Raw genomic sequence first — 18,520 nt, forward strand, 5'->3', positions numbered from 1 at the left:
GAATGAATTCATCCTGAGCGGCACTGATCTATTGAGCAAGCAATGAATCACGTTCCTTTTGAAGGTCTTCATAACTCACCCTTAGCTGCTCAAGATCTTGCTTTCTTTGAAGAAATTCATAAGAAAGTTTCTCATGATTAGGTAAGAGAGTGTTATGATGACTCCAAAGGTTGTCAAACTTAGACTGAAGTCTCTAAAGATTATCAGTCAGAGTTTGAGTTCAATCCATTTCTTCACCCAACATGTCTTCGCTTTTCTCTAGCATATTTTGAACCTTTTCAAAATCCTTTTGTTGTTTCACAAGAATCTTAGCAAGTTTCGAATAGCTAGGCTTGAGGTCTTCATCAGCTTCATCCTCACTTGATTCAGAGGAGGGGTATTTGAGTACCTTAGCACCTTTTGCCATGAAGCAATAGGTGGGAGCGTAGTCATCATTGTCATCGTCAACAGTGTTGGGGAAGTCATTTTCCTCAGAGTTGAAGATGGACTTGCTGACGAACGCGATAGCAAGGGCTAGGCTCGTCACACGAGAGTCTGACTCCTCAGATGCCCCCTCTTCCTCATTTTCCTCAGATTCGGCTTCGGAGTCCATTTCCTTGACAATGAATGCCCGAGCCTTTTTGGAGCTGCTCTTCTTGTGAGATGAAGACTTTGAGGATTTTCACAATGAGGACTTTGAAGATTTCTTCTTCTTATTCGAGGCATCAGAACTGTAATCCTTGTATTTCTTCTTCTTTGATTCCTTTTCCCACTGAGGACAATTAATAATGTACTGACCAGGTTTCTTGCATTTGTGGCAAGTTCTTTTCTTGTAGTCACGGGATGACGAATCTGATCTCATGTCATCACTTCTTGAGGATTTACCAAAGCGACCACACCTTGAGAACTTTTGGAATTTCCTCATAAGCATTGCTAGCTTCTGACTTTGTTCCTCCGGATAACCAAGACTGCTACAAGAATCCTCACCTTCAGATTCAGAGACTGCCTTGGCCTTCTGTAACACCCATGATGCGGCTATATCTCCCACGTGTCGGAGCAGGACTTAGAGGCATAACCGCATGGTAGGCATGTCGCAAGAGGGGTAATCTTTACACATCCCATGTACTGAATAAGAAAGGGATAAAGAGTTGGCTTACAATCGCCACTTCACACAATACATAAATATAGCATACATCATCTAGAATACAATCATGGTCCGACTACGGAACCAAAATAAAAGAAGACAACCCCTAATGCTAGATCCCCGATCGACCCGACTGGGCTCCACTACTGATCAACTTGAAAATGAAACAACACAACGAACACGATCTTCATTGAGCTCCCACTTGAGCTCGATTGCGTCACCTGCACTGGAATCATCGGCACCTGCAACTGTTTTGGAAGTATCTGTGAGTCACAGGGGCTCAGCAATCTCACACCCTCGCGATCAAGACTATTTAATATTAAGGGTAGGAAAAGGTAGTGAGGTGGATCTGCAGCAAGCACTAGCATATATTGTGCCTAACTTACGCAAACAAGAGCGAGAAGAGAAGCAATGCAATGGTCGAGAAGCTAGAAGTGATCAAGAAGTGATCCTGAAAGCTACTTATGTTCAAGCATAACACAAGAACCGTGTTCACTTCCCGGACTCCACCGGAAAGAGACCATCATGGCTACACACGCGGTTGATTCATTTTAATTAAGTTAAGTGTCAGGTTCTCTACAACCGGATATTAACAAATTCCCATCTGCCCATAACCGCGGGCATGGCTTTCGAAAGTTCAAAACCCTGCAGGGGTGTCCCAACTTAGCCCATCACAAGCTCTCATGGTCAATGAAGGATATTCCTTCTCCCAGGAAGACCCGATCAGACTCAGAATCCCGGTTACAAGACATTTCGACAATGTTAAAACAAGACCAGCAAGACCGCCCGATGCGCCAACATCCCGATAGGAGCTTCACATATCTCGTTCTCAGGGCAACACCGGATTGTCCAAGATTCCAGTAGGCCAGCCCAGAGTTGCCCCCGGCGCCACTGGCGGCTGACAGGTTCGGACCAACACTTAGACAAGCACTGGCCCGGGAGGGTTAAAATAAAGATGACCCTTGAGTCTGCAGAACCCAAGGGAAGGTGATAGATTGTTAGGCAAATGTAAAACCAAGGTTGGGCCTTGCTGGAGGAGTTTTATTCAAAGCAAACTATCAAGGGGTTCCCATAACACCCAACCGCGTAACGGACGCAAAATCAAGGAACATAACACCGGTATGATGGAAACTAGGGCGGCAAGAGTGGAACAAAACACAAGGCATAAGGCCGAGACTTCCACCCTTTACCAAGTATATAGATGCATTAAAGTAAACAAGATATAATAATGATATCCCAACAATAACTATGTTCCAACATGGAACAAACTCCATCTTCACCTGCAACTAGCAACGCTATAAGAGGGGCTTAGCAAAGCGGTAACATAGAAAAACAACCGTTTGCTAGGAAAGGTGGGTTAGAGGCTTGATATGGCAATATGGGAGGCATGATATAGCAAGTGGTAGGTATCGCGGCATAGCAATAGAGCGAACAACTAGCAAGCAAAGATAGTAGTGATTTCGAGGGTATGGTCATCTTGCTTGCAAAGTTCTCCGAGTTGATGAAAGCTTGATCCTCATTAGCGTACTCAACAGGTTCCTCGAACACGTACTCGTCTCCCGGCTCTACCAAGTCAGGAACACAAGCAAAGGAAGCAACAATCAACCATGGTGCAATGCACAAACAACATGATGCAAAACATGGCATGATATGCGAGATGTGATATGCAATGCATATGCATGCTTCGGAAGGGAAAGATTGAACCAGGCCTCAACTTGGCAAACCAATTGTGCCGCTGGAAAGATGAGTTGATTTCGGTCGAAATCGATATAAAGATCACCGGAATCGGATGCATGGTTTGCAAATGGCAAGCAAAACAAGAATGGCACCATTCTGCGGTTAACAGCACGATGCCATTTAGAATGCAACAAGAAACTAAGCTACTGCACTCCAACATAGCAACAAAGCACATGGTTGTGCTCTACTGAAGATGCTTGACAAAAGATGAACACTGAGCTACGGCTAATTCACACAAGAATAGGTTTAAACAAGCATCGCAAAAGTGCAAAAGATATCAGCATCACAGACTTGGTGAAAATATCAACATGCCAGGAATTAACATCAGGAAGCAATGTTTAGAGCATGCTAACAACATGCTACAGGAACAAATCATAGCAAACAAAGGAATGGCATGAATCTACTCAAAGCATAGAACAAAAGTCCCTTACTAACCATGAGTCAAAAGGGCACAGACAATATGGTGGCACCCATGTAAACATAGAAAGTTTCGTTAACAGATGCAGACATCTTTGCGAGCATGGCATGGCATCAACTGAATTACGAAGCCATCTTTGCGAGCTCGATACACTCATCACAAAGCCTTGCATGACAAACTAATCATACTACTAGCAATAAGACATGATCATAAGGCTAACCATGGCAAGAACAAGTTCATATCATGCATGGATCAACTACAACAACCTTGGCAAAATTGATTAACACGTAAACAATCTGCCAGGAACGTTTTATAGCAAAAGTAGAGCAAGATTAAGACATTCTAGACCACTCCATAATTTCAAAAAGGGGCATGGATGGATAGAGCATAACCGTATGTCCAAATCATCCTTACTAAAGCAACTCAAATAAAGCATGTATCTCACTGTAGCAACATGGTTATATGGCATCAAAATAACATCAGACAAAGACTTGGCCAAAATTCTAAGTCCCAGAAATCAGCAATATCACGAGAGCTACTTTGCATGCTTGTGCTAGTCACCACAATGATCACAAAAATACATGGCATACACCCCTGTAAAGATGGCATGGCATATACCAAAACACATGTAGGGATCATGTTCATATGCAGCACACAACAAATGTGACGAAAATGACAAAAGCTCATAATCTGCTAAGAATCAGCACCTAACAATTTATAGCACTCTTGTATCAATGATTTGGGCATCAAGATGGACTCAAACAAGCATGTCAGAATGGAACAAAATGAATAGCACATCATGATGAACATTTTGATATATTGCACGCATGAAACGGAGCAACGGATGAGAAGTTATGGCATGATGAACAGGGCCTGAAAATAATGCAGAAAAGGGGACTTGGACGAAAAACAAGGGGTCAACCTCGTCAGATCCAGATCTGGCGCGGATGACAAGGACGGACGGAGATGTTCACCGGAGAGGAAGGAGAGGCGGTGGCCGGAGCTGGGGCAGCGGGTGTCGGACGATGAGGGCAGGCGGCGGAGGCGGGGCGCCGCGTGGGGAGGCGCGGGCGGCCGACGGCAGACGAGGCGGCGGCCGGACGATAACTCACGGTGCGCGCTGGCGAGGTCGTTAGGCGGCGGCGCGGCGAGGTCCCTCGGTGGAGCGCGGCGCGGAGCGGCGAAGGAGGCTCCAGCCAGTGCGGCGAAGGAGGCGCTGGCTGGGGAGGGCCCGACAGGCTTCGGCAGGAGGTGCGGTGATGCGGGGCACGGCCCATGCTGAGGTGGCGACGCCTGAGTGGCTGAGGCGGCGGGGAAGCTGACGTGGCGCGATGCCATTGATCGGAGCAGCGTGGAGGGGTGCGGTGGAGGAGTGGATCTAGGGTTAGACCGCGAAATTCAGAGGGGACAACATATTTAAAGGTAGGAGGAGGTAGGAGTGTCCAAATGAGGCGCAGTTTTCGACCACGCGATCATGATCGAATGGCCGAGAGGATGGAGTTGGTTTGGAAGGATTATTGGGACGTTTTGGAAGGGTGTTGGGCTGCAACACACACGAGGCCTTTGCGGTTCCCCCGTTAACCGTTGGAGCATCAAACGGACTCCAAATGGCACGAAACTTGACAGGCGGTCTACCGGTGGTGTACCAAGGCCGCTTGGAAAATCTCGGTCCATTTCTAGAATGTTTAACATCCGCACATGAAAAGAGACAAAAGGGGCGCCGGAGGACATAGGAGCATCGGATTGCAAAACGGACAACGGGGAAAATGCTCGGATGCATGAGACGAACACGTATGCAAATGCGATGTACATGATGACATGATATGAAATGCATGAAATAAACAAAATGCAAAACGAAGAAAAAACCCAACCACGAGGGAATCTCATCACCTAGAGCCGAAAATGGCAAGAGTCGGAGTACAAATATGGAAAGTTGTATCCGGGGTGTTACACCTTCGGTGTGCGTGATCTGCCATAGCTCGGCCAATAGAGATCTCTTTTCTTAGCAAGTTTTAACTCATGAGAGTTTAGCCTCTCGAGGATATCAGCAGGATCAAGTGACATGTAGTCTCCACGTTCTTGTATCATCAGTGCAAGGGTGTCAAATGAGGAATCAAGCGATCTCAGCAATTTCTTCACCACCTCATGGTCGGTGATGTTAGTGGCACCAAGTGCTTCAAGCTCATTTGAAATGTCAGTGAGGCGATCGAAGGTTTTCTGAACATTTTCATTGTCGAGTCTTTTGAAGCGGTTGAAGAGATTGCGAAGAACGTCAACTCAAGAGTCGCGATATGTTGAGACTCATTCCTTGACTTTGGATAGCCTATCCCAGATAAGCTTAGCTGTCTCCAAAGCACTCACTCTGCCATACTGCCCTTTGCTCAAATGGCCACAAATGATAATATTCGCTTGAGAGTCGAGTAGCTTGAATCTCTTCACATCAGTAGCGTTGATGGTAGGAGTGACAGAGGGAACGCCATTTTCCACAACGTACCAGAGATCATTGTCAAGCCTCAATATGCATTCACATCTCATTCTTATAGTAGGGGTAGTCTGTCCCATCGAAGGTAGGACACCCAGCAGAGACCTTGATCATGCCTCCAGTCGACATAACTAAAACTCCAGGTGGTTAAACCAAAATCACACAGAACAAGGGAGTACCTTGCTCTGATACCAATTGGAAGTGCGTTATATCGACTAGAGGGGGTGACTAGGCGATTTTTACAGATTCGTAGCGGAGGAATTTCAGGGTGAGGAAATTCCTAAGCAACGAACTACTTAGCAGCGGAATAAGTACTCAGATGTAAGCATAACAGAGTAGTAGCATAGTCATCATGATGAAATGAAAACAAGCACAGAGTACAAGTAGCGTAAACACAGGATAAGCATGCTGAAGATAAAGTGACTGAAGAATTAGGATTGAGGAAATTGAGAAAGTCTTTAGTCAAAGTCTTCAAATAGTAACAATCAAGTACTTCTACACAGAAATGAGGAAATGAAAGGGTTGAGGAAAAAGAACCAGTAGCTTGGTGAAGAAAGTGATTTGGTAGACCGGTTCCAACTGCTGTGACAGTCGTATGTCTGGTTGGAGAGGCTGGGTATTTAAACCTGAGGACACACAGTCCCGGACACACAGTCCTCACCGTATTCTCCTAGAGCTAAGGTCACACAGACCTCGCCCAATCACTTGTGGTAAGTCTTCAGGTGACTTCCAAACCTTCACAGACTCGGTCACTCAGCGATCCACAATTTTCTCTTGGATGCTCTAGACCATGACGCCTAACCGTCTGGAGGATGCACAGTCCTCAAAGGTAGCAAGAGTCGGTTCCACACAGGAACAATCTCTTCAGTGTTGCTCAATCACTTTGGGTTTGTAGGTGTTTGGGTTTTGGTTTTCCTCACTTGATGATTTTCTCTCAAAGTTCTCGGAGGATGGGATGCTCTCAATGACAAGTGTTAGTTTCACGCAGAGCAGCCAACAAGCTAGTGGTTGTAGGGGTGACTATTTATAGCATAGGGAGTAGCCCGACATGGTAAGACATAAATGCCCTTCAATGTATGACTGTTAGGTGGGTAGATATTTTGGGACAGCTGGCACATAGCACAGCAACGGTTGGAAGTTTGACTATCAAATTCCTCAGGGATATCTTGTTCCTCACTTGTAGGCAATACACACTGGAGAATTCATAACTCCTCAGTCAGAACAAATTCCTCAGAGACCAGAAGACCTTCATCTCTGTCACTGAAGAAATTGATTGAACTATTTGAGATTTCCAATGGCTTCACTCGAAAGGATTGGCAGGTGTAGGATATTGAGATGAGCATCACTTGGAAACTTTTCCTTAGTTTTACCTCGACCCCCTTTAAAAGTACGTTGTTTCCTATGACTCAAGAAAGAGAAAATGAAACTATGAAAACAAAAGTCTTCACGCTTCATAATCCTCGCATGGATATCAAGTCTTCACGGTCACACCAATTTCTTCACTTTCAAAGTCCTCAGAAAACCAAAGTCTTCAGCTGAAGACATTCATTTTTAGGGGTCAACTTTCATCGCAAATATCAAACTCGTCATAGAATTATAGACCTATGTACACTCACAAACTCATTAGTCCGTTAACCTATAATTCTTCAATAGACCAAAATCACTAAGGGCACTAGATGCACTTACAGCTTCTCACAATACTCCTTTGTATGCTGACTATGCTAATTACATTGTTGCTAAGTTTATACCACCTAGTTTCACATACCAACAAAATAAAAAATTCTTCTATGATTTAAGACATTACTTTTGGGATGACCCACATCTTTATAAAGAGGGAGTAGATGGTATTATTAGACGTTGTCTACCTGAGCATGAACAGGAACAAATCCAACGAAAATGTCACTCTGAAGCCTACGGAGGACATCATGTAGGAGATAGAACTGTGCACAAGGTATTACAATCTGGTTTTTATAGGCCTACTCTTTTCAAAGATGCCCGTAAGTTTGTCTTGTCTTGTGATGAATGCCAAAGAATAGGTAATATCAGTAACCATCAAGAAATGCCTATGAATTATTCACTTGTTGTTGAACCATTTGATGTTTGGGGTTTTGATTATATGGGGCATTTTCCTTCCTCTAATGGGTATACACATATTTTGGTTGATGTTGATTATGTCACTAAGTGGGTAGAATCTATTCCAACTAGTAGCGCTGATCATAACACCTCCATTAAAATCCTTAAAGAAGTTATTTTCCCAAGGTTTGGAGTCCCTAGATATTTAATGGATGATGGTGGTTCACACTTTATTCATGGTGCTTTCTGTAAAATGCTTCCAAAATATGATGTTAACCATAGAATTGCATCACCCTATCATCCTCAATCTAGCGGTCAAGTTGAACTTAGCAATAGAGAAATAAAACTAATATTACAAAAAATCGTCAATAGGTCTCGAAAGAATTGGTCTAAGAAATTAGATGATGCACTTTGGGCCTCCAAAACAGCTTATAAAAATCCTATGGGTATGACTCCATATAAAATGGTTTATCGAAAAGCTTGTCATTTGCCTCTTGAGTTAGAACATAAAGCATTTTGCACCATTAAAGAACTTAATTATGACTTCAAACTCGCCTATGAAAAGTGGTTATTTGATATCAGCTCATTCAGATATCAGCTCACTAGATGAATGGAGAACCCAAGCTCATGAAAATGCCAAACCATTTTAAAAAAAGTAAAAAGGTGGCATGACAAGAGAATCCAAAAGCGGGAATTCAAAGTTGGTGAACATGTTCTATTGTACAATTCTCATTTTAGATTTTTTGCAGGAAAATTTCTTTCCAAATGGGGAGGACCATATATCATTGAAGAAGTTTATCGGTCTGGAGCTATTAAGATCAATAACGCCGAAGGTACTAAGTTACTAACCCGAAGGTGGTCAATGGACAAAGAATTAAGCACTATATTTTAGGTATGCCTATTAATGTTGAAAGCAATATTATCCAAACCATGACACCGAAGGAACACATAAAACACTACAGGAATCAGGAACTTTGTCGTCTGCCATGGCTGACGGAAAAGGCATGCTTGGCAGACGGCAAAGGCCTTTGCATGGCAGATGGCAAAGGCATGCCTAGTGGACGGCAAAGGCCTTTGCTGTCAGCCAGCAGATGACCCCATGTCTGGCTGAATGAACTACGGCAAAGGGCTGCTTTGCTGTCGGTGTACTATAGTAGGGGTACCCTAGTATCCCGAACTTGTGCACGGGCAGTCGCAGCATCCCGCGGCAAGGCTTGCCGGGTGACCGCCAAGGTCCTCCGTGGTTCCTTTGGAGCCATTCAAGGACAAAGTATCCAAGCCAAGGAGACAAGACCCCGGCAAGAGGAGCTTGCCGGGAAGGCCAACCAAGGCATCTCAAGGAACTTGTCGCGACGCGCCACGTGTCCCGGCAAGGCCCGGTGAGCGACAAGCTCCCGGATGCGACAAGACAACGACCGCGGCAAGGCGCTTGCCACGGCAAGCCACCACTCTGTGCCCACGCTCCAGCACATCCACCAACGTGTCGCTCTGGGACCCTTCCAGGCGTGCGTGGCGGGAGGCTGTGCAGCCAGCGGTGCACGGTGGCAAGCGGCGCTGACAAGATTGCCATCGTGGCGAGCTGTGGCGTCCCTGACGGTCCCTTTTGCACTATTTAGGCGACGCGGACGGGCATTTAATGCCCTGGTCCCCTACCGTCAGGGTTAGGTATGATACACTGTAGCAGGTAGCTGTACCAACCGCAACACCTTTCCATTTTTACCCTTGTCTACGTTGCCACCTGTCGGTGACCCCTTGAGCATATAAAAGGAGGCCCATGCGCAACGTAGAGGGAGGAGGAAGAGAACACTCACGCTCGGTCTCGTTAGCTGCTGGGGTGTACTGAAGCACTCCGCGCTCCCGAGCAAGAACTCAATACAAACCACAAAGCAGGAGTAGGGTTTTACGCATCCGTGCGGCCCGAACCTGGGTAAACTGCTCGTGTGCTTCGCCTCGATCCGCTCTTCGTGCGACCCTCGCCCCCGCCGAACCGAAAGGGACTCAGTCCGCCGGTCCCATAGGTGCTCGTGGATTAGTCCCCCGACATCTTTGGCGCGCCAGGTAGGGGGAGTCGAGGTTGTGTGAACCAGATCCGGCGTTCACACGAGCTAGATCTTCATCATGTTCATTGACATGCCGCCGAAGAAGAAGGCTTCGGAGGCGGCTACTCCGTCCACGCCGAACCCACCACCGCCGGAGCAAACGGCTAATGGGGCAGACGCCCGCGGAAGAACGGGCGTCGACGAGGGAGCCCACGGTGCTGCCAGGTCCAAGGACAAGGCTGCGCTGCCCATTGGCGGCGTAGCCGGCTCCCACAATGACCGGGCGCACTCCAAGACCTCGGCGTCCGTACATGCACCGCGCCCATCTCAGGAGGCGCGGGACCGGCAGCGTCATGGTACTCACGGTACCCTGCGTTTGCTGGACCAAGATCGAGCTGGTGGATCTCGGAGTGCTCAAGACCAGCATGCACGCCAACATGCTGGCACGAGCGAGGCACGGTCGCCTGGACGGCATACTGCTCCTTCTAACATAGTTAGAAGTCCGAGCATATCCCGCTCCTCGCACCGTTCACCCCCGCCACCCGCCACTACAGCAGAAGCTTTGGCGCGAGCTCAACTGCTCCTGGACTACCCTCCAACGGCAGACAAGATCGACGACTGGAGGGCCACCATTTAGAGTCTCATCGGCTTCGCCAACGGCGACACTCAACGGCAGCCGAGCACGTCGCAGCCGCGGCAAGTCAGCCAGGCACGAGCCGGTGGCGACAAGACCGGTGGGGGTGCAACCACTGTGCACTCTCCGCCCCGAAGGCCAAGATCGCCGACTCGCCGGATCCACCTCGACAGCGACTCCACCACGTCATCAGATCCACGAGCTCGTCGCGATCAGTGCCAAGTTCTTCACGAACGACAGCAAGAAGACGCTCGTACTCGCATCGAGCGCCGAAGAGAAGCGCGACGTCAATCGGACCAGCGCGCTGGGCCCTCTATCGACATGCATGTGCCAGGGGAACCAGGCGACTTGCCGTACGCGGTAGGTTGCCCTGCGTTTACTCGTGAGCTGCGGCAAGTCCAGTGGCCCAGCACGAAGAATTTCAAGCCAGACGTACCAGAGAAGTATGACGGCAAGTCGCATCCGTCGGAGTTCCTCAGCATCTACACCATCGCGGTGCAGGCTGCCGGGGGGCGGGACGACAAGATCCTTGCCAACTACTTCCCGCTGGTGCTCAAGCCCAACGTCAGGTCCTGGCTCATGCACTTGCCGGACAACTCCATATCCTCCTGGGCAGACCTATGCCATCAGTTTGTCGGCGCCTTTACAGGCGGCCACAAACCTCATGGCCAAGAGAGTGACCTTCATCTGCTCGCCCAGAAGGAAGGAGAGCCCCTGCGCAAGTACATTCAAAGATTCAGCCGTGTACAGCACAACATCCCAGATGTCCACCCTGCCGCCGTCATCAACGCGTTTCATCAGAACATGCGTAACCGCAGGATGCGGGAGGAGATGGCGATGTGCAAGATCAGAGACGTCAGTGAGCTGTATGCCTTGGCCGACAAGTGCGCACGTGCTGAGGAAGGGAGGAAACTCCCCGGAGAGAATACAGGAGCAGGAGGATCTGACAGCGAGGATGCTGCCCCGGCAAAGAAAAACCGGCGGCGGAACAACAGGAAGAAGAAAGGCAAAGATGTGCTAGTCATTGAGCAGTCCGGCAACGAAGATGGCGCCAAGAAAGCCAAAGCTGGTAGCTCCGGCAAGGAGATTGCCGCATGCACCAACTGCCAGACTGTGGCGGTCGCCGACAAGCAGGACGGCACCGACAAGCAGGACGGCACCGACAAGCAGTACTGCAAGATCCACCGCACCAAGGGCCATGACCTCCAGAGCTGCAAGAAGGTCGAGCAGCTTGTCCAGCAGCAAAAGGCTGAATACGAGCGACGCGACAAGGAGAGGGCCCAAGGAGGCGCTGGAGAATCCGGCAAGAAGCGCGCCGGCCGGGGAGGACGCCGCGGCAAGGACAAGCAGCGGCAAGGAGACAGACCTCCCCGCGGCCGCGACAAGGATGAAGATGACGACGACGACGAAGACATGGATGGTGTCGAGACCAGTGAGCAGGAGTTCCAGAAAGCCACAGAGGTCCTGTGCGTTGACGGCGGTGCTTCTCTGCATACTTCGCACCGCCAACTCAAGCAGTGGGTGCGGGAAGTCAATGCGGCGGAACCACCTGTCGAGTCACGCAAGCTTCTGAAATGGTCCAGCACGCCTATCATCTTTGATATTGAGGACCACCCTGATCGCACAACTGCGGTCGGGTGCTTGCCGATGTTGGTTTCACCAACTATCCGCAACCTCAAGGTCACTAAGATGCTAGTTGACGGCGGGGCCGGCTTGAACCTGATCTCCCCCGACATCTTTGGCGGAAGAAGAAGACCAAGTCCGACAAAAGTTCTGATGCCCACTCCGGCAAGCGCACCTCTTCGGAGTGCTGCACTGCCGTCGAGGACGCACCATCGAGCTCCATCGGCAAGTGTAAGAAGACAATGGTAGCTCCGCCAGAGACCAAGAAGGTGTCTGCCAAGGAGGACGGCACTGGTGGTACCTTCACCATCAGTGCCACTCTCGACCCTAAATAGGAAAGCGCGCTCATTGCTTTCCTGCGGGCGAACGTCGACGTGTTTGCGTGGCAACCGTCTGACATCCCCGGTGTACCCAGGAAAGTAATTGAGCACCATCTTGACGTTTGTCCTCATGCGCGGCCCGTCAAGCAGAAGGTTAGGAAGCAAGCAGTGGAGCGCCAAGAATTCATCGCAGAAGAGATCAAGAAGTTGGAAGCAGCAGGCCTTGTCAGAGGAGTGCTCCATCCTACGTGGTTGGCCAATCCTGTAGTCATGCGCAAGGCGAACGGGAAATGGAGACTTTCTATCGACTTTACCGATGTTAACAAAGCTTGTCCCAAAGACCCATTTCCTTTGCCGCGCATTGACCAGATTGTTGACTCCACGGCCGGATGTGACTTGCTTTCATTTCTTGACGCATACTCAGGATACCATCAGATCTTCATGGCAGAAGAGGATGAGGATAAGACCGCATTCATCACTCCATGTGGCACGTACTGTTTCATACGGATGCCTTTCGGTTTAAAAAATGCTGGTTCAACATTTGCAAGGGTAGTCCATGTCGCTCTTGAGCCACAAATACACAGAAATGTGGAAGCCTACATGGATGACATAGTGGTCAAGAGCAAGGACAAGGCAACTCTGATTCAAGATTTAGATGAGACCTTTGCAAATCTGCGCAAGATCAGCCTCAAGCTCAACCCCGAGAAGTGTGTGTTTGGAGTCCCCTCCGGCAAGCTTCTCGGGTTCTTTGTGTCTCGGCGGGGAATCGAAGCCAATCCCGACAAGATCAAGGCCATTGAGCATATTGAAGCACCAAAGCGCGTCAAGGATGTACAAAGACTTGCCGGTTGCGTGGCTGCTCTCAGCAGGTTTATCTCTAGGTCTGCTGAGCGCGCCCTGCCGTTTTTCAAAATATTGAAAAAGGCAGGTCCAATGAAATGGACAGCGGAAGCGGAGGCTGCGCTGCAAGACTTGAAGAGATACCTGTCCTCCACTCCAACACTTGTCGCACCTAAGCCACAAGAGAAGTTGCTGCTGTATATAGCGGCAACCAATCAAGTGGTTAGTGCTGCGTTAGTAGCAGAGAGGGAGGCAGATGACGAGCCAGCAACCACGGCAGGCGCATCCAGCGACAAGCAGGGGGCTTCCCCGACAAGCTCTGGTCCCGACAAAGATGGATCTGCGCAGACGCGCGAGGAGATACAGAAGAGAATGGTACAGCGCCCAGTTTACTTTGTCAGTTCCCTTCTGCATGGGGCTAGGTCAAGGTACTCTGGCATGCAGAAATTGCTTTTTGGCCTTCTCTTGGCCTCGAGAAAGCTGCGCCATTACTTCCAAGCACATGAGATCACAGTTGTCACTCGTTTTCCGCTGAAGAGGATACTACAGAATCTAGAAGCAACAGGCAGGATTGTTGAGTGGGCACTGGAACTGTCAAGCTTTGGCCTCAAGTTTGAGAGTACTTCAACTATCCAAAGCAGAGCATTGGCAGAATTCATAGCAGAATGGACGCCAACACCAGATGAAGAAATTCCAGAAACGAGCATCCCCGTCGAGGAAGCAAGCAAAGAGTGGCTGATGTACTTTGATGGTGCCTTTTCGCTGCAAGGAGCCGGCGCTGGCGTGCTGCTTGTCGCACCCACCGGAGAGCACCTCAAGTACGTAGTCCAGATGCACTTTCCCAAGGAGCAAGCAACAAACAATACTGCAGAGTATGAAGGCTTGCTTGCCGGTCTCAGGATCGCCGCAGACCTTGGGATCAAGAAGCTCATTGTCAGGGGTGACTCGCAGCTTGTCGTCCGCCAAGTGAACAAGAGCTATCAGATTCCGTTGATGGAAGCCTACGTCGACGAAGTGAGAAAGCTAGAAGAGCACTTTGACGGCCTACAGATGGAGCATGTTCCAAGAGCTCAGAACGCCATTGCCGATGGCCTATCAAAGTGCGCCGCACTTAAGTTACCTGTGGAACCAGGGATCTTTGTGCTCAAGTTGACTCAACCGTCTGTAACGCCATCAACTGGACAGAGCAAGAAGAGGAAGTTGATTTATGGTGACTATTTTTCGGCAGAGCTTCCCAAAGCCTCCGCCAAGAAGGTCCCTAAGATCAACGCCAAGAGCGCTGAGGAGCAGTCTGCTCCGGCAAGCCCTAGGGTTTGTTCCATTGAAGCAGAAGCTCCCAACAAGTTTTTCTCCGGCAAGCTTGTCGGGGAACGTCAAGCTCCGGCAGAGCCGCAGGTTCTCGCCGTAGAAGCGGATGTTCCCGCAGCAGCAGATTTGCCTTTAGTCCTTGTTGTCGAGCCACAAGCTCCAGCATGGACATGTCAGATTGTCCGTTTCCTTCAGACAGGAGAACTTCCCGAAGAGCAAGAAGAAGCGGAAAGAGTAGCCCGGCAGTCAAGTTTGTACCAGTTTGTCGACAACACACTGTACAGAAGAAGACTCAACGGTGTGAAATTGAAGTGTATTCGCCGGGAAGACGGACAAAAGCTGTTGGCAGAGATACATGGAGGCATATGTGGTCACCACATTGGCGCAAGAGCACTTGCCGGCAAAGCATTCCGGCAAGGTTTCTTTTGGCCGACAGCCCTCCAGGATGCAACTGCACAAGTAACCAAGTGTGAAGCGTGCCAGTTCCATTCCAAGCAGATACACCAACCAGCTCAAGCTCTCCAGACGATCCCTTTATCCTGGCCATTTTCGGTCTGGGGGCTCGACATCCTCGGCCCCTTTCCCCGAGCAGTCGGGGGCTTTGAGTACTTGTACGTTGCAATCGACAAGTTCACAAAGTGGCCGGAAGTGGAAGCAGTGAGGAAGGTGACAGCACAGTCAGCAGTCAAGTTCTTCAGGTCGATTGTTTGCCTCTTCAGGATCCCTAACAGGATAATCACCGACAACGGTACGCAATTCACGAGCCGCACCTTCATGCAGTACGTCCAAGATCTTGGCGCCAAGGTCTGCTTCGCTTCTGTTGCTCACCCGAGAAGCAACGGTCAAGCGGAGAGGGCAAATGCTGAAGTGCTGCGTGGGCTCAAGACCAGGACTTTCGACAGGCTGCACAAGTGCGGAAGAAACTGGATCGAGGAGCTGCCGGTGGTTCTTTGGTCGATTAGGACGACGCCAAATCCAGCCACTGGCCAGACACCTTTCGCTCTAGTCTATGGAGCAGAGGCAGTTCTCCCCACGGAACTCGTATACGGGTCACCTCGAGTGCTCGCTTATGATGAGCAGCTGCGACAAGATGACGCGCTACTCCTTGAGGAAGACCGTCTTCAGGCTGCTGTACGAGTTGCTCGCTACCAGCAAGCTTTGCGCCGCTACCATAGCCGCAAAGTTAATGCCAGAAGTCTCGAGGAAGGCGACCTTGTTCTTCGGCGTGTTCAGTCCGCCAAGAATTTCAACAAGTTGACGCCGAAGTGGGAAGGCCCTTACCGGGTGAAACGAGTCACTAGGCCTGGCGCTGTCCGCCTTGAGACCGAAGATAGCATTCGGGTGAGCAATTCCTGGAACATTGAGCATCTTCGTAAGTTTTACCCATAAGGCGCGGTTGCCGGAACCTGTTCCGGCAACCACCTTTTGTACAAGTCTTGCCGCTGTTGCATGTAATCCTTTGTACAAAGCCGGGCGCAGACCCCGTGCATAAGTAAAGCTCATATGCTCCGCACATCTTGTCAATTTCATGCTTTCTATTTTTTGCATATGTGATCTGACACTTTGTGCAGCACCTACTCCCCCGTAAGAAATAACGAGCCGTAAAGCTCCATATCTTTATTTTCTCCTCTTTCTTTTTTCTCAAGGAAAGGAAGGTTCCCTCGCCCACAAGTTTGCCGGGGGGAAAGGAGAAGATAATGGTATGGACCAGGCATCGTTCAAGAAAGTTTCACCTTACCGGGAAGCAAACAACAGAAAAGCTAAGTTCCCAAAGTTTGAGCAATCAGATTTTTTAAAAATTTTAAGTTATCTCCCTTGAACGACCGCACTTTTATGGAAAACCTGTGCGCGGAGGAACCAACTCGTAGCTAGTTGCGCCCTTACTTTGTTTCGAGTCCGCTCAACAACTTAAGTGAGCTGCGACTAGTTGCGACAAGGTTTCTTGTCGGTAGCGGCACCGCCAGCAGGCTGCTGACGTCCCGCACTCAGCGCTCGCGGCTAAGGTGCCTGCACCGGCAAGTTCCCTAAAAGCGTAGGGCAAAAACATACAAAGAGAGGAATCAAGTAAAGGGAATAACATTGCAATCATTACCCGGAATAGAGTTATATCACAAGGTAGCTTGTCGCGGCTCTAACAGATTGTTCTCATAACATGACCAGCAGCGACAAGAAAAGAAGAAAACGGGCGGCCTAGTCTACGCGATCGCCCTCAATCCTCTTGATCCCGCTCACCTTGTCCACAATGGGTGCGACAAGGGTCTTGAGCGCCTCCAGATCAGCATCCGGCGGCAGGGTCTTGAGGACGTTGGTGAGGTTGAGGCCCGGGTTGCGGAAGGCCACCTACACCAACACCTTTTGAAGAGCTCCCGCGCAGATCTTGCGTGACTCGTCGGCCAGCTGCTTTGGGATCTTCTCCCGGAGCCGCTGGAGGGCCGTTGCCACGCCTTTGAAGGACAAGGTGAGCTTGGCGTTGGGTTGGAGATTCCCATCAGAGGGATACCCGAGATCCTCCACCCCCAGCTACGCCAGCTCCCTGTCGATATCTGCGGCAGCATTCACGAGACCCTCCGTCCAGTGCTCCACATTCTCCCTAAAAGCATTCTGGGCGGCGGCAGCACTCGCCAGCAGCGCCTTGTCGGCCTTGATCTCCTCCTTCAAGGCCACCTCCTGCTCCCTGGCGCCGTTCAGCGTCTTGGTCAAAGTGGTCAGCTTCAACTCAAGATCTCCGTTGGAGTCCTTGGCGGCGCTAAGCTCTTTGCCCTTCTCGGCGAGACGAACCTGCAGCTCTGAGTTGCTGTGGGCGTCCTTCTCCCGCTCACGCTTGAGCGCGGCAAGCTCTTCACCACTCGCCTTGAGATCGGCCTCCAGCTGCGCCACCTTCGTCTCTAGCTCCTTCTTGGCGGCCTCGGCAACTGCGGCAGCATCCTCTGCTTGCTTAAGGGCTCCGCCGAATTTTTTCTCACGCGCGGCAAGCTCCTCCTCGTGGCTGTCGAGGTTAACTTTCCGCTGCACCAGCTCGCCCTCCTGCGCAGACAGCTTCTCAGCGGCAAGCCGCTGTTGCTCTTCAACTTCGGCCTTCTCGAGGAAGAAGCCCTTCTGCTCTTCGGCGAGTTGCTCCCGCTCCTCTGCCAGGGACCGGAGAGCTTCCTGGTTGAGACCCCGGAGCTCCTCCGCGCGCTTCTCGATGTCCGCTCCCGCCTTCGCGACAAGTGCCTCGCGGGATTCCAGCTTGGCTTGCCGCACGCGGTAGAGCGACAACAGCTTCCGCAGTAGCCGCTCCTCCTCAGGCTCGCCGCTGCTGCTGCTCGGCGCATCAACTAGTGTCAGCCCAGCGGAGGCGAGCACCTCTCCATCAAAGCTCTCTCCCTCGACCGGCTCCCTGGAGCTTGACGCCCAGGGGAGGTTGATGAAGACTCCATCGCCGGCCTTCAAGTAGACGCCTGGCTGGGGCTCTTCGGAGCCTGGTGCTGCGGCAGCGGCGGACGGGTCGGCGGTCGACGTAGCGCCTGGCGCTCCTGCGGCCTCAGGGCCGTCAGTGCGATCGCCAGACCCCTCGCCAGCTGCTGCGGCGGCAACTTTGGCGGCCTCGTCGCCGGCGGGATCATCAGCGCCGGCTGCTTCTTCAGTGGCAGCGGCGTCGTCGGCAGCAACCTCGGTCTCCATCGGCTCCGCAGCAGATGGGTCTGATGGCCGGAAAAGTGAGAAAAGTCAAGCAAATACCCAAAAAGAAGAAGAACCCAAGGGAAGCTTTGAAGAGAAGATTACATGTACTGGGTTCGGCAGTCGTAGTCTCCGCCGCCGGGGGGACGCTGGTGTTGTCCCTTGCCGGAGAACTCTCCCTTGCCGGAGGACTCTCCCTTGGCATTTCGGGGGCGGCCTCCGGGCGCTCCTGGTGGGGCTGCTCTGCTCCTACACAAACCAAC

At 50.5% G+C, this 18,520-nt stretch overlaps 1 pseudogene; it reads right to left on the minus strand.

Moving 5' to 3' along the window:
- Positions 1 to 220: 220 nt before the first annotated feature.
- Positions 221 to 5,366, minus strand: LOC125554687 (annotated as a pseudogene).
- Positions 5,367 to 18,520: the final 13,154 nt, after the last annotated feature.

Source organism: Triticum urartu, chromosome 4 (genome assembly GCF_003073215.2).
Source record: "Triticum urartu cultivar G1812 chromosome 4, Tu2.1, whole genome shotgun sequence".
In the NCBI taxonomy this organism is placed as follows: domain Eukaryota; kingdom Viridiplantae; phylum Streptophyta; class Magnoliopsida; order Poales; family Poaceae; genus Triticum; species Triticum urartu.